Genomic DNA, 23,591 nt, shown 5'->3' with positions numbered 1-23,591 from the left:
GGGACAGGTAACAAGAACATTGTGTTTTCTCATGGATACAGGTTCTGATCTGCTACCTGACCAGATCCAAACTTGTTTCTTGCCTTCTTTGTAGCTCTCAAGTTACCTACAGATGGCAGCAAAGATGAAGATTGAAACAATTTAATTAGAGGTCAGACTTTCCTTTAACTAAAAGTAGATAATTGTAAGTGCACATGATGAAGAAAAAAGCCATATCTTATAAATGTGTATCACAAATCACTTCCGATTTGCAAAGTCAGCAAATATAAATTGGATTTTAGCAAACAAATATGGAGAAAGGAGAAGCAGCTTCCTTGATCTASTGCTTGGTTTTAAAAGTGTGTTCTCTTTCCTTAAGAGTTCCCCAATGTGTTTTTGGGACCARTGAAAGACTCTGCCAAAACCTCAAAGAGGAGATTGAATATTACTGGTCACTGACTGGTCAATAGCCTCATGGCTGATATTTGAGAAGAGGTTAGAAAGCCTGGCTTTCCTTTTCCTATTTCAGCTAGGGATTAGAYGGCTGATGCTGGGGCTTAAAATTGAAAGGCAGTGTTTCCTTTTTGTTTTTTGGCTAAAAGTGGTGAGATTCCTTAGTTGGTGCTGGCACTGGTCGACTTGGTCCTCAAGCAATTGGTACACCATTGTTATTCTTCATAGCTGTGGTCCTGAATAGTCCTGAAAAAATTTAAAATATCTTAAAGGTCCCACAAGCCTCTGTTTTCATGTCCTGACTCTCTGACAATCATGTGATTTTCCTTCTAGAGCACCTAGTTCTCTTCCAATAAATTTGTTCATTTGGGTCAAGTAATCTTTCATTATGTTTCTAATTTTTTTTTCTTCAGGGTCCGTACACAGATGTATGTGTTGTTGAAGTTCCTTGCACTTTTAAATATTTGTAATGTATAAGAAAATTATAATAGCCTGGACTACCACAGCTGTTTCACTTGTGTTAGAAATGTTCTAATTAATAGCAAGGTAGGTTTTGTTGTTAAATTAATGAGCAAAAATGGGCCCCCAGTGTTCTGCACCTTTCAAATTGTTAATTAAATTCTTACTGAATGGCTTTATTTAAAATACAATCAGTCAAAGAAGATGGATTTTTTTCAGATTATCTGGTGAAGTAGTTGCTCATTAGACTCTGGAAGGGTGAGAGAAGTTCACGTAAGTTGGGCAAAATAAGTTCAATCCTAGACTCTTCTGCATTACCTATATTCATAATAATAAGATGTATCAATGAATGTCTTGTGTGTTTTGTGTTCTACTACAGCAAAGCTTTATTTACCATTTTTCTTTCTTGGCATCAGTTTAATGATTTCATTCTTGTGGTGAGTGATGAGCAGACTTCTACTTTTTGACGCAGAATTTTCTTCCCATGAGAGTTGTCCTAGATTCTATAGATATATGATGTTCAGGTTTAATTAAAGGGTTTTAACATTACAATGTGATTTCTTATTAACCGGGAGAGATGCATCTGTTCTCACAGAGTTGTTGGTTATCTGTACAGCAAGATCTCTGGCTGCTTCCATACTATGGATAATAACAATCCAGCCTCCACTGGCATTACCAGCACGGAACTATTTGTAACTCTGTGTCTGTAATTCAAACCACCTTGTCAGTGGGTGAGTTTACTCAAAGTACATTCAATCTCTGCTCTAACAGAGAGCTAGAACATTAATTTCTTTTGCTATTTGTCTTCTGTCAGTAGCAATACTGTGGAAGTCAAGAATTGCATTTTGTCCTCTGGAAAATCAATCCAGCTGGATAAAAAATAGCTAAAGTGCAGTCATTTTTGAAAACCATGTGGTTTAAACTCAGTTGTGTGGGTCTTGGTTTTGATTGTCTTCTGGTGAATTTAAGTAACCTCACTCCTGGTTTCCAAAGACTGGTGACAGCATATGTACTGCTTGGGGGTTTTAATAGCTGCCCTTGATTAGTGGTAATGTGTCACACTGAGCAAAGGCAGSACTGAATTTTGTTATCTCACTCATCTATTTTAAAGAGGGATCTTTCTCCCAATCTTTCTGGATTCCAAGATGGAGAAGTACCCTGCTCGGATTTTAAAACACCRTAACAAACATGTTTTGTGATATTAAATGCATTATATTAATTCTCAAACAATTAATAATAGAAAAGTTTATTAATCATGGCAGATAAATATGGCTCTGTAAAATAGAGATAAGCACAGTAGCAGAAGAGAAAAAAATTTACTTTCTTACAGAGCATTTTGATGGAATTGCATTTTAGTTGGAGAAAGCTAATTTTATTTCCTTAGCTGATGARATTTAATTTTTCTAGTGTGCAATATCTTAGTTAGTTTAAAAACTGGAATTATTTTCTTTAATTCAATAACCATCTTAGATAAAGCTAAAATTTGAGTAAATTTTAATATTTTCCTACATGCACCAATGTGTAGTCTTATTGCATTGTCTAATTGTACTGATACCAATAAAATGTTCTCCATCACTTTTCTTTTGTAATTCTAACTTTTCTGGCAATTTTTACCATGAAAGAAAAGCTCTTCCAAGCATTGAAAGCAGKTGGTATTTGTTGCGACTGAAAGTTTTAAAGTAATAACAGACATTTTTTTTCCTGTTGCATGTAAACAAGCTTGTTGCATTTTGATTTATGTGGTTTTTGCTTTAGGATTCAGAATCTATTCAGTGTCGTATTTCTGCACATTGGTTGAAATGTTGTTTACATCAAATGGCATATTCTGGAAGGTGAAAATTCTTTTTCCAGTAGCCTGTGCTACTGGAAGTTACTGTAAATATGTGAAAAGGATTCCAAGTTAATAATTGTTTACATTGCTTTGTTAGTTGCCAGATAGGGGCTGAAATCTCATGGGATATTRCAACCAAGCTGTGTTTGAATTGCCAGGGGGATGTTTGCTTTCATCCCATTGATCATCTTCTCGCCCATGCTGGCTCAATTTCTACTGKTGATGCATTTCACATCCTTACAGGGGATGTTTGAATGTATTTCTTACACTGACAAATTAAATATCCATTAACTCTTTATTTCAAAAAGACAATTTCTTCAACAGCCTATAATGTTGGCCAAGAGCTCTCAGGTACAGAACTAAAATCTCAATGAAATTAATTTAGAAGACTGTTTTATTTTCCTATGCRTGATTTTAAAAGTTAAACATCATCCTATAATCAAAGCTGTTGAGGCAACACCAGCAGCTGTGTGTTCTGTTGCTCATTCCCTGGTTGTTTTTGTGTGAACTGCTGTAGGCATGTAACCAAAACATGGGAGATGCGTTAGGAGTAAGCTTTTACGTGAAAGTGATAGTGTTGGAATTTTTTTATCTCTTTGCTTACTTCCGCATGTGGTAGCTGAAGTTGTGTGTGATTTTCATTTGCAGTGGACACAGTGCAGCTGGGAACCTGAAGGTGTAATTGCTTTTCGCATCATTGTTCAAAAGAAAAAATTACCTTTCTGTGTTTTTCTCCCCTGTTTTCAGGCCACCTTGAGGCATCAAGGCTTTTCTATTTTATGGTTCAAAGAWATTCTCAGTTTATCTTTTGCCCTTGAATTTCTTCTCAGTTTATTTGTTGCTGACTTTATTAGTGGGCGTATTAATTCTGTATGACCTAAGCATGGCTGCTATGCTTAATCATACATTCAGTTAGCATTTTCTATTTGTAGGTGTGCTGGGAAGATGAAATTGCTACTTTCCTGCAGCACAACCAATCCTTGATAAATTTCTCCTGTCATTACTTATAGCAACAATCTGCATTCTTTGTATAGTTCTGCTGCCTTTCACGGTGTTCAGGATCTACTGTCATTCATAATACAGCAGATTTATAATTGTAGAACGATAAAGAAACAGAAGCTTTCACTATCAATTTTCTTAGATTAGAAAATCATCCCTTTGGCTATTTGTGGTATTTTTTCTGGGGTATTCTTTTTTTCTTCACGAGATACCAGGTTTTACTTTGTATTTTCTCAAGACACAGGGTAAGTTAGGAGTATTTAAGAGGCATTTTAGAGCTGAGATGTCACACTGAYGAATTACTTGTCTCTCTTGTCAGTCATTATCTGAGCTACATGCTATGTCAATCCTTTATTTGCAGCACATTTTYGTAAATCCAACTGATTCTAATATCAAGGAAGAATTCATAGATAAATCTGCTGCAAAAGGACAATGACTTTTGTCATGTCAAAGGGCTGCCACTTTTAAATGCATCTCTGCCTCCTGGAAAAAAAAAAGGTTAATTAAAACAATGGTTCAAGGCRGCACAGAGGGAAGTGGAGAGAATCGCTGTGCTGCCTCTCTCATTTTTGAGGAGCTACACAGAAGCTACATATTGAAGACATCCTGGAACAGAAATCCCTGAGGGATARCACTACCAGCTTCAGATCAGTCATTGTAACTCAATCTGCTCTTCCTTTTGGTTGCCACTAGCTTATTTGAATTACCTTGGGGACGTTTGCTTTTTTCCCTACTGATTTTATCATAGCCCATGCTTACCTAACTTCTATTAGTGATGGGTTTGCTTTGGTTGTCAGAATTTGGATTCAAATCGAGCAATCAAGCCCCACTTAGGAGATAAGAAGTCAAGGCTTGTGTTGGACTATATGAAACCCCAACCTTTTCAACAATATGTAGAAAGCTAAAGAGTTAACAGTATCTAYCTCAAGCCTATCTAGAGTGATCTCCTTTTTTAAGCCAGCCTGATCCATGCTGGTGGGAGACCTTGTTTGCTGAGCCAGCACAGAGGCTGCAGCAGGGCTTGGCAATGCAAGCCAGCTGCTGCCCTACCCTTCAGCTCTGAATGCTTCCCAGTTTTTCACTTTGAAGTCACTACCACTTGTTTGTGTCACTCAGTGAATATTAGATCCCAGCTGAAGCTCACTGAGTCCCTTGTCTCTCTATTCTGTTCATGATTCGTCAGTTTTTCCAGCAAAACCTGTTTGAAAAATCAATAAGTGCACGTGAGCAAATATAGTTGACGTGTGAGCTTGTTACCAAATTGATAGGATCAGTAGGTCAAATACTAATCATTTATTTTGTAGAAAATAGTCAYGAAGAAAAGAAAAAAAACAAKCTGTCTGTCTTTTTTAGGTTTGAGTTGCTCATGCTTTGTAGTATGTGGCCATAGAGCTGCCATGTAAAGACCATAAATTAACCCTGATGTGCTAAAWTTCTGCCATTAGCATTCTTCCTTAATTAGGTGCATGTAGATATCTCTGTGATTGCTTCACTCATTTGAACCCCAGTTTCTTTCCAGCTCAAGGGTCAAAGGAGAAAACCAAGAAGCAGGAGATGCTTGTGTTTTGGATGCATCAGGTAGTCCTACCAAGTTGTAAGCCAGATGGTTGGTGTCTTTTCTTGGGTTTTTTTAATCAAGGCAGTTTTGGAAATRTGCAACATTGATAACATTGCTTCATTTGTTTCAATTACTACAGACTAAAAGACAAAACATCTGCACCAAACTCCATCTTAGAGCTTTWTATTGGTAACAGTAAAGAATTTTTCATGGATGTCCATTATAACTTGTAAAATTGAGTAACAGCCCCTCCCATCTCCCTCACTATTTTAGCATAGACAGAATGAAAGAGAGAACCACAAAAAATACTGAACCACACACTGGCAACTTGCATATAAAGAAAAAAATATATGTTCATTTTGATGTACAAAAAAGCAGGTTTTGTCGATTTGTTTAGTTTCAGTGGTTTCATTGGTGGGGTTTCCAGACAGCCCACAGGARGAGCAGAGGCTGGCTATGACTGAAGGAAATTAAAAACCGAGGTAACTCTAGGGCAATGTTCTAGTTTGTAACTGCTCCTGACCTATTAAATCCAGCCAGTGGCGTAAGTGCATTTTTAACTGATGACTTACTTTTGTAGAAAAGGTGTCTGGTTTTTGTGCAAAAGAARTACAGATACATGTACAATATACAGAAGAAATTACATTTTATAAATAGAGTATCCATAAGATACAGCTACAGGCTCTTGCATACTTGCAGCTATTCAAATYTATAATAATTGTCCCTTGTGCCTTCATACCCTACCTCAAACAAGGTTTTTGTTTGATCCACAATTGCTGATAAAATATAATGGCTAAWTTGGGCTGATGAGCTTTGTGGGGAGAAATATTTGATTTACAAAGTGAGGAATGTGTCATGCTTTTCCAGCTGTCCTGTTCAACASTCAGGTGGTCACAGCATTTACCAGTGAAGGGGGAATTGGCATTCCAGTCTTCTGAGGGCAGGATGTGAACTTCTGTTGTCTGTGAGCCTTGAGTTCCTAAATCTGTGGTTTGAGTCAGGCACAGGGAGGTTCTTCCTCTACTCCTCCAGGTGAGCACACTGAGTCACTCAGAGAAAACAGGGTTCTCCCACCATCATGAGTACTGCATGAACTTTTAACTTCTGTGCTTGCTCATGTTTAACATCTCCAAATGGAATAAAAGCTTCATTTCTGCTTCAGAGGGAGCYATGGCCTGCTACTTCCTCACCTCAGCAAAAAAAATAGCCCCCACTGCACTTTCATTTTGATTTATCTTGGGACACCAACTGGAGTACTTTGTCCAGGTCTGAGGCTCCCAACACTAGAAGGACATTGGCCTGTTGGAGTGAGTCCAAAGCAGAGCTGCTAAGTTAATCTCAAGTTGGATCACCTCTCCTATGAAGACAGGCTGAGRGAGTTGAGGCTGCTCAGCCTGGAGAAGAGAAGGCTCCAGGAAGACCTTACAGCACCTTTCAGTACCTGRAGGGGCTACAAGGGAGCTGGACARGGACCTTTGACAAGGGTATGAAGTGATAGGACAAGAGGAAATGGCCTTARGCTGAAGGAGGGAAGGTTAGATTAGAAATTGGGGAGAAATTATTTAATGTGAAGGTGGTGAGGCASTGGAACAGGATGCCCAGMGTGGYTGTGGACTCCACATCCCTGGACATGTACAAGACTTGGCTAAATGGGGCTATGAGTAACCTGGTCTAGTGGRAGGTGTTCCTGCCCATMGCAGGGGGCTTGGAACTAGATTATTTGTAAGGTCCTTTTCAACCCAAGCCATTCTATGATTGTATGATTTGATAACAGTCTTTGTTTTTCTGTAAATCTTATGGTTTGGTAGCAAAACCAAAATATTAATCATGCTCAGGAGTCATGCCTGAAATGCTCCCTCCTACTCACAAAGCAGGTGTGAACCATGGACAAAAGGGGCTGAGAGTGGGAAAGCATTCTGGGGAGTGTGGTAAGTCTAACAACTAAATTACCATTCTTCTTCATGTCTCAGTGTGCAATTTTCCTGAGCAGTGCGCAAAAATAACAAGCCAGAAATACTGCATTGRCTGAAAATACAGAGAATACTGTGAAAGCCATCATGGAAAATTGTCCAGTTATTACAGAGCACTAACTTCTTTTTTATTATAGATCTCTGAAAATTACATGTTTTATCCTAATATCAGCCCTGCATTCTTTGGGCTGTGTTTAACCTTCAAACCTTCATGAACCTTTGGACTGGTTCTTGCCTGGACTCTGAAACAGTGAAAGGATTATTTTCTCTGGAGTAACTGCCCCCCCCTCTAGGCAACCCTGGTGTTGGGTCAGGCTTTGAGCTCAATAGCCACCAAGTGGAGCAGGCAAGGAGCCTCTGAGGCCCACCCTCCACTGCCCCTCACATCACCTGTGGGAGTTATCTCCTCATCCCAGTTTATTTGCAGATATTTTCTTGTGTGAGGGAAAGAAACTTTATCACCATTTCTTACTGTTACCTTTTAATATTCCAGTCCCCATCCACACTGGATAGTAATTCTGTGTGAACAAGTGGAATTTAAGGCATCCCAAAATTTCAAATTCTATAATATATGGAGAGATTTGTAAATATATATTTTTTAGTGGGCATTTGCAAGAGCCATACCAGCCARTGAAAGCTTTCTAGGCCATTTCTTCTGCAAAACTCTTTACTGGATTGCAGATAATTGAAGAAGTTTAATTGCTTTCTGCAGATTTTGTTAGTAGAAAAGCCTTTACATTTCAAGTGCTGGAGAAGAGCACGCCTATAGCACTTTGAACCTATTTTCATCACTGAAGAATTTATTCTTTTGCACAAAATCWTGTTTAGGTTTGAGCCCAACCTGGATTTAATTGATTCTTTTAATTGATTCTCTGTTCTTCTCATTAGCTGAGGCATTTTTTAATATAGGTAAACTTAAATAGAGGAAGTTTTGAAAAATGTTGTTTTCGAAAATATGCATTTGGAGCTTCAATTAGAACTTTTCAGCATATTTAAAATTCAAAGCTGAAAATAATCCATTTTGATGATAAAGCTTCAAGCAGTTTTGMAGAGATAGATGCTGAGTATGCTGTGTCATTTACATTATGGAGCATATCCTGTTAAAGTACTTATTCAAGCCCATGAAAATGCTCACTGATTTCAAAAGGCTTTGGATGAATCCCATAGTTGCCAACTTGTAAAAATGCTGTCAATACAGAACCCAAGTTTTGACTGTAGAAATTTCAGTTTGACAATTTGATTGGCAAAAACAGCTATTTATATACTCAGTGGTTTACAAAATATGTTCCCCAAACTTAACAACTTCATTCTTTCCTTATTTGTGAAAACCATARCTTTGTGCATAGAATTGCAACCTGCACAATGAAAAGAGATGTTTGAATCTTCATTTTCTATTATTTTTGCCCTTTATCAAGCTTGGCTGTTTTGTGATGTTACAAAGCAGAGAACACACCAAAACCACATGAAGCTGTTATCCCCTCTGTATAATTCTAAATTGCCTTATTATTAAGTTACTTCTTGTAATACCCTTGAAACACAAATACTTTCAGTTTTAATTGAGAAGGTGCTTGTTTTCAGGTAAATAGCATTCCTGTAGGTTTTCCTCCCTGCCTTGAAGTACTATTGAACTGAATATTATGCATATTTTTCAAGGAACCTCTCATTTTTTTAAATGAACTGATTTTTCTCAAGACRAGGAAAATGGATTGAAATGGTCCTATAACTCTCCAGTCTGAGGGAGGGCCTATAATCAGCTGCGGGAACACTGTGATTCTGAATAGGCTATGAAGAAAAAAGAAAACCAGCACGAGCACTTCTGTGTCTGTTTCCCATGGGTATTTATGCAGCATATATTTAAACACTTTTTTCATGCATCCTATTCAGTTAAGAATTAATAGGACCACAAATTAACTGCTCCAGTTCTGTGTTTGGGCTTAACTGTGCCTACTCACATTTCAATGTAACTCCCCTGGCTCCAGATGAAATTGTGCCTGAGGTGAGTTTGATCATTCCCCTGCAGGACTCTGCATCCCTGTATGGTGTGCAGGGGCCCAGMGGATGAGGCTGCTGCAGGGGGTACAGACACTGATCTCCAGGCAGTGCCTTCCTTACAAACAGTCTCTTTCAAAACTGTTGACGACTTTTAAATGTTTAGTTTGGAATGGTGAAGCTAAATGAATAAAGTAAATCATTGTTCAAGAATGTTTACCCTTTGCAGTTTCTGAAGGTACRTGTTTGTATTGGTGTCTCAGCATGGGCTTGTGTAACTCATCACCTTTAACTTCATCAAAACCATATTTTGGAAATATTAAGACAACAACAACAAAAAAGGCTACCTCTCCAGTCTAACTAGGTTTTTTATTTATTCTGGAATAGTTGGGTGTTTGTGCACTAATCACTTGATCKCTTGCTCTTTTTCCCTCTCTGTTTCAATAGGAGATGAGGTGTTTGCCAGTTATCCTCTAAACTTGTTGGAGAACTTCGACTTTGTCCAAGGCAACAAATGCTGTTGATAGGTTGGCATGGAATTCATGTGGAGAGCTTCCTCACGTTGTGTATATTGTCAGCACCAAGAGCTGTGATTCAGAGCATTAGCAGAAAGACTTCTACAGAGACAAGCAGAGCTATCCTCTGTCCTAAAGGTGCAAGTTCACACTAGGCAAGAATCTGCCCTAAGGCTTTATCTCCRCATAAATCCTCACTTTAATGTGATGGAGTATTTACTCAAAAGTGTTGACAATTTAAGATTTTTTTTTTTTTTAAATCTGTTCTTAAAAACCCCTGAAAGTATTTCATCTGCAGAAACATACCCAGTCTTGCATGATTAATTTTTTAACCATTTTAAATATTTTCTTTATCTAATTCCGATTCACCACCTAGTTACCTCTACCTTTTAAATATAATAATGCATTCTTGGGGCACAGTAGACTTTTCTTTCCCTGTGCATTCCCAAGTCCTGTGTTGTTACCAATTCAGTAAGACAATGAGTGATCACAGGATTCAGGAGGTTACAAAAGCCAACTCATCTATCAGGTGCCAGGAAAAAAATCAACAAAACAAAACCAAACTACCAAATGGAAATGGTTCATCTGCCATGTCAGCCATGGCMCATGGAAGGAGCCTGCTCACCCCTCTGGTGCCAGTTTACTGCTGAGGACAGAGCATCAGCATCTTAGGCAGCCAGGGGCAAGAGGCAGCATCTCATGCAAATTGTAAGATCATCGATACAGAAATAACTACGTTAGGATTTCAGTGGCAAGGCCTATCCTGTTTCCCTAAGGCTGGTCCTCGCTAAATCTGATCTGAAAACCATGTATCTGTTGGTAAGTTATCTTTTCCTAAGCCCTTTTCCAACCTCCACACACTTTCTGCAAAAACAAGATGGGGATTTAACCACTGTTCTGCTTTTTTAAGCTTTCCTCAGGATTAGTATTATAAAAATCAAATAGGAAAGTAATGAAAGTGCATCTTCTTGGCAAGGTACATCTCTGGGGAATAGTCAGCTAATGCCGAGTTTAAATTCAAAGCTGATACATGCATGGAAAGTCTGGATAATACAATTTACAAAATTATATCATATTTAAAACTCAGACACTGATACATTGTGTGTGWCTGCCTTCTCTGGGAGATGAGTCTCCTGTGAGCCGCTGAGGTGTCAAAGTCCACTGTACGTGGTTATGTCAACCTAGCAGGCTATTAAATTCCCACTGAGGAACAGTAGCTGTTCTATCCACTGGTGTATTGGGACTGACAATTGGTTACTAATGTCTCTAATACTTCYATCACAGCTGGCATTCTATGAATAAAGACACAAATCTAGCTCTGAATTTAACTCATTTCCTGCTATGAGACATAAATACGTTTGTGGGACCTTAGATGACTGTGTGTTCCCATCACAGGTGTGYTTAATGGGCAGCCAACTAAAGACACAAAGGAAATTATCTTTCCTACGTTGCAGTACTTCACTGAAGTGCATTTACAGGGTAGCAAAAGAGTATTTCATAAAACTGTTCGTTTAGAACAATAATAATGAATGTTAAAGGTGAGCTCTCATTCAAATATGAAATTGCTGATTTGCAGAAGGAATAATTTCTCTGGAAACCTTAATGYAAGGTCCAAATGATAATATATTATTTTATAAATGGACTTTTCAGGACTGCTGCATAAATACAGGTCTAGAAACAAGTAATMATTCTTAATAACATTCTGTAGACTTCTAACTGTAATTTCTGTGGGACTCTTTCTATAAAATTCAGGCTTCTTTTTTGTATACTGTGAGATTTTTTGATRAAGTAATTACAGTTTTTAGGTTTCTTTTGATTTTTTTTCCCATTCTTTTTTTTTCTTCTCACAGACAGCCATACACCTTGGAGAGTAAGTGCTATTGATKTGATGGAAAATAAAGGGATTTGGTGATGAAGGAGTTGGCCTGAAGCTCCAGAGATCTGGAAAARGCTTTTGTGCAGAGCACCTGGCTCTGCATCAGGGCTTTTGTGTGATGCAGGTCAGGCAGCAGCTGGTACCCAGGTGCAGCCCCACAGGGCACGGGGAGCAGATATTGGACACAGAGCCGGCTCTGGGCAGGGCTTGGTGGCTCCACACTACCCCTCTCTGCTAGCCAGGAGGTGCAGGAGCTGTCCTGCTCAAGCCTGGGGGTCTCTTTAGCTCTTTCCCTTTCCCAGGAACTCATCCCAACCACAGCAATATTCCAGATACTCTCCATAGCTTTCTCCAAGTCTCCAGTGATGCTCTTCCATCTCATCCCAGACAACTCTTCCAGATAACACCTGCATAAATGGAGCCAGCCACACACCTCTTTCTGATAAGGTGAACATGATTATTTGGGTTTAGTAAGTGAACTCATTCCCTAAGGTGCATAGTTTGTGTGTGACATGACTTTTGCAAACATTGATGTGCTTTATTACTTGTTAAAAACAAATAACCTTTACCTGGGAATTATGGTATGTTGTCAGTTCCTCAAATGAGACTGCAACAATCGGTAATTACTGACCCTGCAGTACATCAGATAATCTCCCTAGGCTACAGTTTTTCCATATGAAAAAGTGAAGCAATGCAGGTTTTTATAAAAGTTCTTGATGCTGAAGAACAGCAGACAGTGGCTGCCTTGTTGCTTGCTGACTGGTCAGGTAACCTCACCAGAACCAACCTTCCCCAAAAATATCTGGATGGAGATTATTATTTGTTTCAAGAATATATATGTATCTGAAAGGMATAACAATACACTGAGTAGAATTAAGATAATGCTGAACTCAAATATAGCTGCGATTTCAGCTGGGGTGAGAGTGTCTTGATGCCAGAATAAACACTCTGGTTTTACTTTGGCCTTCCTTTGGAAAAAGCTACACACACATAGCTGCCAGCTTCTGTTGGCTGAGTTGACACGCTTCTTATAAACACAGATTTAACTCGGCCGGTGATTGCAACAGACTTTCTTTGCCTTTATATGGTTGTTTCATGTTCCTCTGCATCTAGCTCAGTCTACTCCCAATCATATTGTCACAGCCTAAGAAACAAACTTTGTGTTTCTTGGCGTTCTTTGCAATTCCTTGAAACAGTGTGGCACTGATGCTTTTATGCTTAAGGGGTGGTAAACCTACAACTTCCAGTCAGTTTTTGAAAGCTGGTAGCATCAATAAAAAATGATGCTGATAAGTATTAGAGCTTAGTTCACTTAAGTATTAGAGCTTAGTTCACTTTCCTTCACAAGATATACATAGTTCTTGATCACTTTCCCCCCAAGACCGATCCATATTCAACTTCTTAAAAAGCATTCTTAAATAAGCATCAGACTTCATTTACACATGGAAGAATTATCTGCTGAAATGTTCACCATATTAAGGAGGAGAGTGTTTATTTTTCCCAAGAATGTTTTCCCCATAACAATAGTCTCCAGGACTATTAGCATTGCATTTGCAGAATAAATTTGGAAGCTGGGACACACATTTCTGTGCTACTGATTTCTAGATTCTACACTAAGAAAGAGCAGCCTATGTCTCTATACATGATTGTGGTTTTTTTTTTTTCTACAAACCATTATTATTATCTCAGGATCATTTTGCCAGAGTGCTGCTCTTGTTCCTTTTTACCAAGCTGCCTTTTGTCTGCCACCACTTCCTTACCCCAACAGCCCTTCCTGCTCTGCAACAACTGGTTGGGTATGGCCAGGTCTGCCCTGTTTRGCATCCCCCTTGCTATGGCCCCAGCATTGCTGCTAGGAGCACTGACACCATGAGATTCCCATTTGTACTCCATATTTAATAGCTAGTAGGTATGAAGATAGAGTGAAAAGTACTTTGATTTAATTTTTTGGTAACACTGCTTTTAAAGAGGTTTAAAAACTTGCTTAGAGCCCAGTTGAAAAGCTTCCTTRGGGAGGAAGGAGAGGAAGGGAAGGCCTCTATTTCATGACATGGCTTTAGTTCAGTAAACTGTGGAGTATTTACATTTTTGTTTGCTAAGTGCAGAAACCACTCATCTCTTAGCTGAGAGCAGAATCCAGGAAAGTGTGTTGAAATACAAAAACCACTGAGCCAAGAAATGGCTTACTGTGCTCCAGCAGAGTTGTCCTGTGTGTTTATGGCAGATATTAGTGAGAGAACATTTTCTAAAATATATTAAGAAAAAGGAGGTTCTCATATTTCAGAAGAGTTTTGCTTAGTTCATATATAGCACAGGATTTTGTTGCAAGTTTCATTTCTCCAATAACCAGACAAGTCATCTCTGCTTTCTGCTGCAGACATCACAACAAAAGATTACAGCTTTTGTGTAAAAAAAAAAAAAACTTACAGGCCTACATTAGTTCTTTGAATGTCRTGTCCCAAAATCCAAGTTTACACATGCTGCTGAACCAGGGAGATGGAATTGAAGCACTGTGCATGTGCTAACACACTTTGGTGGTSGCTGTCAGTTTTATAGAGGTTCTTCATTCTGTTGGAAATCTGCTCCATGGCATCTCCAACAGAGAGTCTGACATTTGCTGTGGGGCTTCAGAGGTTTCTGTAACGTAATTGTGATATTTGGGACCCTGTGCCTGAGCTAGAAGAGTCTGTCCTCTCAGTCCTGGGAATAAAGTCAGCACATAATTATAAAAAAATAAACAAACATACAGTTGAACCASTGACACTTATCTACAGCGTCTAAAACCATACAAGAGCTTTCACTGCTGACTGTCTTTTGAATTAATGATAATTGGATTTAAATGTGATAATACTTTGCTAATAGGATTGCAGGAGAGATCTGTGTCATATACAAGGTGTACAGATGGGGTAAATGCTGACATCCACAGTGGAAACAAAATACTGGCCTGAAAGAGAAACTGTTGGGGGGTTAAGGACAATCTGAGGTGGTGTTTTTGAAAAAACAAAGCAGAAGGCAATGGTGATATGACTCAGGGTTATCCAAAGTGGGTCAGGGTGGGGATGGAGAGGAAGCACACAGGGTACACAGGAAAACTGCCAAGTGCCAGGACCTTGCTCCTTTTYCTGAAGCAGGAGGATCTGCCTTTGGAAGTTTAGGAAATCCTGCCACAAATGAAGAGAAATRGTTGTACTGAGCTTCCAGATGAGACTTCCTCAAATCTGCATATTGGAATTGAGAAAAATGGACCAAAAAGATGTTCCCAGTGTTCCCCTTCACCTTCCCAGATGTAAAGAAAGGTATGTACAGTACATACTCAGGTTCCCATTTGGCAAAGTACTACCTGAACAGGACTTTTGAAGCTCAGTGTTGACTAAACTTCTCTAYTGCATGGTTGTAGCTGCCCCATCTGGGCTCTGTGGTACTTTCAGCATAAGCTGCATACCAAAAATTGKTCTACTCTATTGGGGAAGGAAGGAAGGAGAGGGAGTGAGAATGCCAGTGCCTTTACATCCCAGCTCCAGCAAGCAAATCTAACTATTTTTGCAAACAACCTTCATTGCTCCAAATTCATCCTAGGAGAGCTGAGGCAGAGGTCTGATTTTGGCAGCACAGGCAAACTAAATGGGAAAAGACTCTGTTGTTTTTTATTTAGTCCCTTCRTGAAATCTCCAAATCAGTCCATCATTAATTAGCATCATTCTAGAGGAAGTGTCTGTATTTAGAAAAACATAAAAAGGGCTTCGGGAATCCCATTTTTGGTCTAATCTACTTATCATTAGAGTAAACTTTTTGCCGAAGTTCTGTGGGGTTTTCGTTGATGGTTTTTGTATTTTGGGGTTTTTTTAACTTGAAAGGTGCTCAAAGAAGACAGAATTGTTTGGTGAATTGGATCCAAGGGGCATTTCATCATGCTCAAGTGTTATCAAGAAGGATCATTTGTACTGGCAGCCCTTCAAAGGTTACGCTCTAACCTTGCTCAAATCAGGTGGGTCCCACAAAGAACTCCTACTTGAGTCTGGCCATGGCTTCAGAGTCTGCAGCCGCACAGGCTAGAAGATAACTGTTAAATTTTAACAGTTTCTGTCTGATCTGTTAAACTTGGGTAACCTCTGATTGATAAATACATCTTKTYAGACTTCAGCATGTTAGTAAACACATGGAGACTGATCAAAAAAGTTTTCTCCCCTGGGGCTTAAACGTACCTTTTTTGGTAAAAATTTTGAATGGTTTCATCTTCAACAAATTGTAAGATGCTCGTGCATTTTTAAAAAATCAGGAAATGTTACAAGTTAGCAATTCTTTTTCATCTCCTCTCCACTTTGCTCCTCTCCTTTCCTTGCAGGAATGAAAAATTTTAAAAACCCACCAATTATTTTGTACAAGTTGTGAGGTACTCTTTTGACTCTGTGCTGGGCAGGGAACCCACTGTTCAGCAGCCCAGGAAACTGGTACAGACTCTGCCAGTCATCAGATTCAGATTTAAAAAAAGAAATGGCAGTGCTTATTTGCACTTCTTTTACAAAATGAACTCTGTGGGTGAATCACATAAACAAAGCACCAGTCCCAGCAAATAATGTTGGTATTTAATTTACTCACAGTGGGTATTAGAAAATTTGCTCATGTGAGAGAGCGAGTTGTGCCCTTTCTGCACTCTTKCACCAGGGCTGCTGCAGCCTCTCCAGTTACTTTTGCTTGGTGGGTGGGGAMGAGGGATTTGGGACCAAAGCATTTGTAACAGCGAGAAATGTTCTTTATATTCCTCTTTGTGYGTGTGTGATATCTTTGGTTTTCTGATAAAGAAAGCTGGAGAAGGGTGGAGGGAGGGGAGGGCTGGTGAGGCATTTCTGAGCCCTGATTCTTGCAGATTTGAAAGGTTGTTCCAGGGTGCTCCCAGGCACTGGCAATGCACAGCTTTGCTTCTTGGGGAGGTGGGTGTGCCATGCAGTCCCATCTCATGGGCAGGTCTGGCCWCACTGATTGGGGGCAAAGGCTGGAATCATGTAGATAACAAATGGCATCTTTCCCATCTCTGGAAAGGAATAATATATCAGAGGGRGCAAGATCTATTTTATTCTTTTCACATGAGGGAGGCCTCAACTCAACTCAAGATTTTGCTTTGGAACAAAGGTCAAACATAGTTGGTGCTTTTAGCCAACTTACTTCCTTTCTTATTGAAAAGATTCAGCACATATTTAATATGGCTCTGTAAAGYTGAGGATCCTCTTTCCCTGATATCTCCAGTTTTCCTTCCTGAGCATCAATTTTCTGAAACCCATCATTTTGCCTGGCCTGTCACTGATTGAACATTAGTTATTCTAAAAATGCCCTCTTTGTGTCTGAAGGGATTTGGTCTGGCTGCTTGACAGAAGGCTGTGAAAAACAGCCCCCAGCTCTCTCTTGGTCTGTCTCACGCCAGTGTGGAGCCCAGGCTGTCACTACCCACTTCCACAGAAGATGCTGACAAGCTGTGCCACCTTCAGTTCTGAAAATTGCCACAGTCAGAGGGAGGGATGGGAAGGATATCCTGCTTTTCATACAAGCTGGACATGCAGCACAATGGGCGCTGTAACCCGAATGGTTTCAGCACACCGTAGCTGGACAAAGAGGCTGCACAGCCCTAACCAGCATGCTGTATCTGCAAGGTAAATATTTGAACTGAAGCAGGTTCTGAAGGCACTCTGTTCATGTGCCACACACTACATGCRCTGGCAGCTGTCCCAGTGACACAGCAAACTAGGAGCTGAGTGCTCGGGTGCTCGTGCTCCTGTGTTCTGAGCTGGCTTGGAATATAAAAAATCTTTGTGTGCTTCAGTTCCATGCCCATAACACCTGATCGTCCTCTGTGGTCAGAAGGAAGTAGGYACATTTTCCATAAATTTATAAGTATTGCCGAAGCTGGGCATCATKATTACAGCTGTACTTTAGGAGAATTCTGCTTTAAAACTTTTTAAAATCACAGCCTAAGAGATAAACTGATAATTTCTCCCTGTGAAGACCAATCCTGTTTGTTGCTGGAGTGGTTCAAGCAGAGGACCATAGCAAACCTGCTTAACTGTTGCTCTGAAATCCATGTTCCTAGCAGTGTAACAAGGGAGAAGAGTGGGAATGGGAAACGGCAGAGGRGGAAAGGACAGTGTTTGGATGGCCAAATTTAGTGAAGGACTTGAAAGTTCATAATAATTTTCCATCATTTACGATTCTTATTTGGTGATTCTATACTAAGAACAGATTTTACTTGCAAGATCTGGTGGTGAGATGGTTACAATTTATTAATACAGCTTTGTTATTCAAAAGAGAGATTAAGATAGAAATTAATTGACAGTCTACCCACAGTTGCACTTTACAATTCATAATGCAGTACACGAGCAGGAGCAGTCTATTCTATRAACTTGCTCAGGTTCCACCGATCTGTAAATCTAGAATAGATGGGCCAGTGACTCAAGGAAATCCTGCTGCAAGATGCTATAGTCACGGCTCACAAAAGCCCACTGAAGTCACGACCAATGAGTGTGAGTCACGTCAGGGTGARCACCGTGCCCCTCACCACGCACCAGGCTTTTGTCAGATCCCTTTCCTCCTGGTGGGAATTTGAGAAGTGTCTCACCTCGCAGGAAGACTGGTAACTGCTAATATGCAACATTAGATTGCTGAACTCAGCCTGAACCCGATTTATTTTTATTTCTGTAGAAAGGCCATGAATTATCCTTCTGACACCAGATCTGAGTAAGCAGATGCACTCGGTGTGATCGCACGTGTTCTGTTGCAGGAGGCAGCAGCTCCAGCACTTCCTCCCAGCACTCTGTTCCTATATATATTCCTGCAGGGGCACAGATAGGTTTGCATGGTCACGTGTGAAAAGGATTTCGTGCCCTGGGGAAAAGTGTGTGGGAGGGAATTCTTCTCAGACAGCAGAGAAGGACCCTCCACAGATCAGCCGCCACTGTAGCGCTACTTMCAGGGGGTTTCTATGTTGCCTCTTTTTCTCTCTTAAGAAACAAAACTGCATATTTACCATAGAAACCATCAGGAGCTATATTAAACAAGAGTACACTTTAGAAAAATCACCAATTTTAGAATGATCATAAATATTTATACCAGACAGACCMTAAACAGCACCTTAGAGACCATGCTCTGTTTATATAAATCCCTCTTAATTTAGAAAATGATGAATTAGTAGACKGAGACAGCCATAGCCAACAAATGCATGTTTGAGAAAACTCCTCTACAGTCTCCTGTGACCAAAATTTCCTCATTTGTGCAGTAGTCAGCTTTGGTTTCTGATTAAGTCTACTTATATGAGTTGCCTGCCATATTTTTTTTAACACTCTATTAATTATGAGTTTTCATTCTAGAAAGTTAACTTAGGCCCAGAGGTTATAGCTGGCAGCAAACAGGCAGGCCCTCGGTGGGCAGGGGGCTCTGGGCTGTGAGCTCTGAGCACCARGGATCACACAGGGCAGGAGGGTGAGCAAACTGCAGCCCATCCTGCTGAGCTGCTGCTGCAGCACAAACCAGGTTATTCATTTACAGCAGTCAAAAATGTACTGGGACTGTACACGGTTCAAAAGCACTTCTGTAACCAAAACCATTGGTCTGCTGCAAACTGAACCCAGCAAAGAATGAGCCTGGTTTRCAGCTCTGTTTCACAGTGTCCTGCTCCTGTCAGTGGTCCCAMAGGTCCAGCAGAAGGCAGGAAAYRTAAAGGTGATGGAGGAGAGCAGGGMAAATTTTTTGATGGCACCTTAGAGTTGGATTGATTCAGAGTTGTTGAGAAATCATCATGCTAGAAATTATCTCTCTAAGTGCTTCTAGACTTTAATCTTGGTCTCAGGCCATGTAAATCTCATTATCTGCCCAGAACAGATGATTATCTCTGGAAATATGTTCTGCCCTCCTCCGRTTATAATTGCACTTGGAGGCTACTTTCAGATCTTCTTGGCCAAAATGATATAATTAAATGTTATTCTGTTCAAAGGCTGTATATTCAAGAAAACCATGCTGCTGGTAAGCCTTCCATTTCATTTTCAGATTGCAATGGATTGTGCAGCAGAGTTGTCCACTTACAAATCATCTTTTATYATCACAGAGTAAAGTCTGTAACTGTATTTTTCTGATCAAAAGGAGGGATCATCCATCTCTGAGCAGGTTCAAAGCTCTCAGATATGGGAAATAAGTTGTAAGGAAGCCACTTTCCACAATCTAAAAGTATTATTAATCTAACATTTCCTCTCCTGGTGCAGGAAACAGGAACCCAGTTGACCCAAAACCTTGTTAATGAGAAGTTATTCACCATATTCAATACCAAATTTACATGTCCCATCGAGATGGCTCAGTCTTTTATACACTTGCATTATTATGTTTTTTCCCCAAGTTTGAGCCCAGTTTCCTGAAATGAAAGCAATTTTGTACAAAATGTGGAGGCATGATGTGAAGAACTCTAGCTGAGAGCTCTGAGTACACAAATACCATTGCTGTAACYAGTTTTAGTGACATGGATTGTGGGAAAGGGCAGCTCTTCTAGAAGGSTTTGTGAGTTGTGAGGGGGGCAAAGTGCAACTGAGCTACAGTATCTACTGCATTTTCTCTCTGATATCCTCATACTCTGATATCCAGATTATATAAAACTGTCCTTGGCCATGCTCTGTGCTTTAATATTATAATAGTGTAACAACACGCTTAGCAAATTTACTTAGTTAACCCAAATAAAGCCAAATTCCCAAGAATCTGCTGGGTTTGCCGGTATGTTGAATCTGTGTTTTTATCAGAATGTTTAGTTTGGTGTTCTGCCCATTTGCTAGACTTTTCTTATTGCTTTTTAACTTTATTACTAAGAGTTGTTGCTGTGCACATAAATCAGGGATGGCATCACAGGGTTTTGACTGCAACTTTTATAAATAAAACTTCTTTATAGGAAATAAATTGAAGTCACTGGGTGGAATAATGAATTCTTCAGAAAACTACCCAGAAAGATGTTTTTCAAGAAGCAATGAGGCTAGCTCAGGGTTGTGAAAAAGCCCTTCTTGAATGYTACTGCCTCACTGGCCCTTTCTTGGTTTTTCATAGAGAGAATGAATGTTTCTTATATCATAGCATGTTGCCTTCACCTGAACTCTCTCCCTTATTAAAAGAAAASCAAAAAAAAGAAGAGTTCCTAAAATAGTGCATCTGGCATCCAAAGGAGTGGGGGAAGAGTTTGGACTTGTGTGCATTGAACTGAGATATATGCAGGGGAATTTTCTGGAAGGAGAGAGAATCATAAGGAACAATCATGTCTCACTGTCTACAGTGGATTTCAAGAGTAATCATAGAAGCATTTAGGTTGAAAATTAACATGAAGGTCATCGAGTCCAACCATAAACCTGACAGTCTAGTCCACCACTAACCCATGTCCCTTAGCAACAATCTACACACCTTTTTAATACCTCTGGGACAGCAACTCAACCCCCTCTCTGGGCAACCTGATCCTGTGTTCTACCACTCTCATCATCAAAATTTCTTCTTYATATCTCATCTAAATCTGCCCTGTTTTAGTTTAAAACTGTCAGTGGTTTGCAGATTGAAATCAAGTTGTTGTTGTTTTGAGCATAAGAGAACCTTCTGACAGTAGGAATGTGAGCTTGGGGTCAAGCTCTGGCATGGGCACGTGGAATAGTCCTCCTCATGGAAATCAGGTCCAGGACAAAGTGTTTTTAATGCAGCTCCAGCAAGGAAAATCTCCCACTGAGCATGGCTGGTGGGCTGGGGGTAGGAAAGGATACCTACCACTGACACTTCTGGCATTTCTCCTCACCTCTTAAATTGCTCTTCTATTTTTTTTTAAAGGTTCATTTAGTTCCAGGTTCTAAGAGATATGATATGACTACTAGATCCCAAAAGAACACAGAGTCCAGAGGGCAGACTCRGGACTGAGGCCTCATGTCCTTCATTTTTCAAAGATTTAAGGCTGGAAGTTTATCTATCTTCTGACTCTGCAATAAGTTAAAATTGTGGTTCCTTCTCATACTCTTCATATCTTTGCTTTTAAGCCCACAACATGACCCTGCATATTTTGGGGATTTAGTAGTTTTTGTGCTATAAAGTGTTTTGGTAGAAGATACACAGCCTTTTCCTGCTCTGTCAAGRCTCATGTGGCTGTGGTGCCCAAGAGTCTGCCCATCTGCATTGCCCCTGTAGTCCCACGTGTCAGTCCCTGACCCAGACTGACCCCAGGAAAGGTCTGGAAGACTAGCTGGAGAGTCAGAAATAAAATCAGAGCACATTTCTTTGTGGACCAACARCTTGTGACTTCAGGACAGCCCACCCTGCCCCTCAAAGCCACGATGAATGAGAGCAGCTCTGAGCTGAGCTGGGCTCTCCTCACACTGGGGCCAGATCCAGAAGGTACAAACCTGATTTAGGGCACTTTTAGATCACTTCAGCCCCCATGGAGGTACCTGGGAAGCTACTGGGGGTGCAACCCTTTCCTGAGACATTTCTTCATCACCCAATTCTGCTGTGTACTCACTGCTCAATTATCCAGAAAAAGGGTGAGGTGGGATAARCTAGATAAAGAATCGTGATATAAAAATACGTAAATGAAGCTATAAAAGCTATTGAGTGTATTCACCTTTGCCATCAGCTCTCTAAAAAGAGCTTTAACCAAATGTAGGTGAAGCTGGGTTTGAGGTGGGCATAAAACACTTTCTGTTATGAGCTCCATAATAGAGGCTGGAGGCAGGGCATCATTAATCCAGAGCTTGAGTAAGTGTATGTACATTTCAGATGACATCTCATTTTTAAATTAAAAAGAAAATCCTGTTCATTGAAAATGAAGCTGAAACATTGTTCAAATGTGATCTGTTGTGGGACCTCTAGGAAATGTGGTAGGTAGCCCTCTCCTTATGGTACTCTCTGGTAAAGTGAATTTGTGAATACATATTTTGCTACATCAGCATCACTGAAATCAGAACAACACGTGACTGTGTTTTCATTCCTATTAGGGAAAATATTTTGTGGYACCTCAACTACATTTAAATAAGGTATTTCTCAAGACCTTAGATACATGTTTCAGTGTGGACTGTTTCTAGCCATTGCTAAATGCTCAATAAATCTATGCATACTTGGAAAAAAAAAACAACTTTTCACAGCTAAGAACTGCATAGGAGCTCTGCAAAACCATATAAAGAAACTAGCTCTGTTTTTTTTTTTCCTGGAAAAGGCATATATTGTATGGATTTCAGAGAGGGATTTTGTCATTTTTGTCCTATTGCAGATAAGTGGAGGAATACATTCCCCCTGGACAGCTTCAGGAATTGCTTGTGCATTTTATCCAATGGCTYAATGCCTATGGATGCTCCTTACTGGAGGAAGGAAAAGTACTGACCAGAAAAAATTACTTTGGGGGTGGAGAAGAATCTGTTCATGGTGCATCCCTGAGAGGCAAAGAGGGAGGAAATGATCGAGTTATCAGAGCCAAGCTACTAAAATCCCATTTCCATTTAATCTTAGTCTGCTAGCTTTATATTCCTCTTTCTGTTTCTTTTATTTGACAGGAATCTTGAAAGGAGATGAGTAGGTTTTAATTCAGGCTTTTAGGAAAAAAAAAAATCAAGAGGGAAAACCGAAAGCATCAAAACATTTGGCAATAGTGAATTAAGAGAAAATTTTAAAGTACAATTTAGTAAAATGCAAAATAAGTTATTGAGAGGAGCAAGACTTGACACACACTTTCATATTGGCTAACTTGAATTGTTTCCATAACCATGTAGCTTTTGAAGAATTATTCCTGATATGCCTTGTTTCCCCGTAGGAGGAGCTCAAGCAGGCTCAATTCTGAATTTAAGGAAGAGTTGTTGCATGTTTAAGATCCAGTAATAGGCTTAGCAGCTTTCAGATCTGCTCTCAAATGTGACCCCCCCACATGGCCTCAGCACTCTCATTCCACTCACATCTTTTCCCTACTTGGCCTTCAGACAGTCTCTTC

Source organism: Malurus melanocephalus, unplaced genomic scaffold (genome assembly GCF_030028575.1).
Source record: "Malurus melanocephalus ecotype Western Australia unplaced genomic scaffold, MMel_1.1 scaffold_137, whole genome shotgun sequence".
Lineage (NCBI taxonomy): Eukaryota > Metazoa > Chordata > Aves > Passeriformes > Maluridae > Malurus > Malurus melanocephalus.
This window is presented reverse-complemented; position numbering follows the sequence as displayed.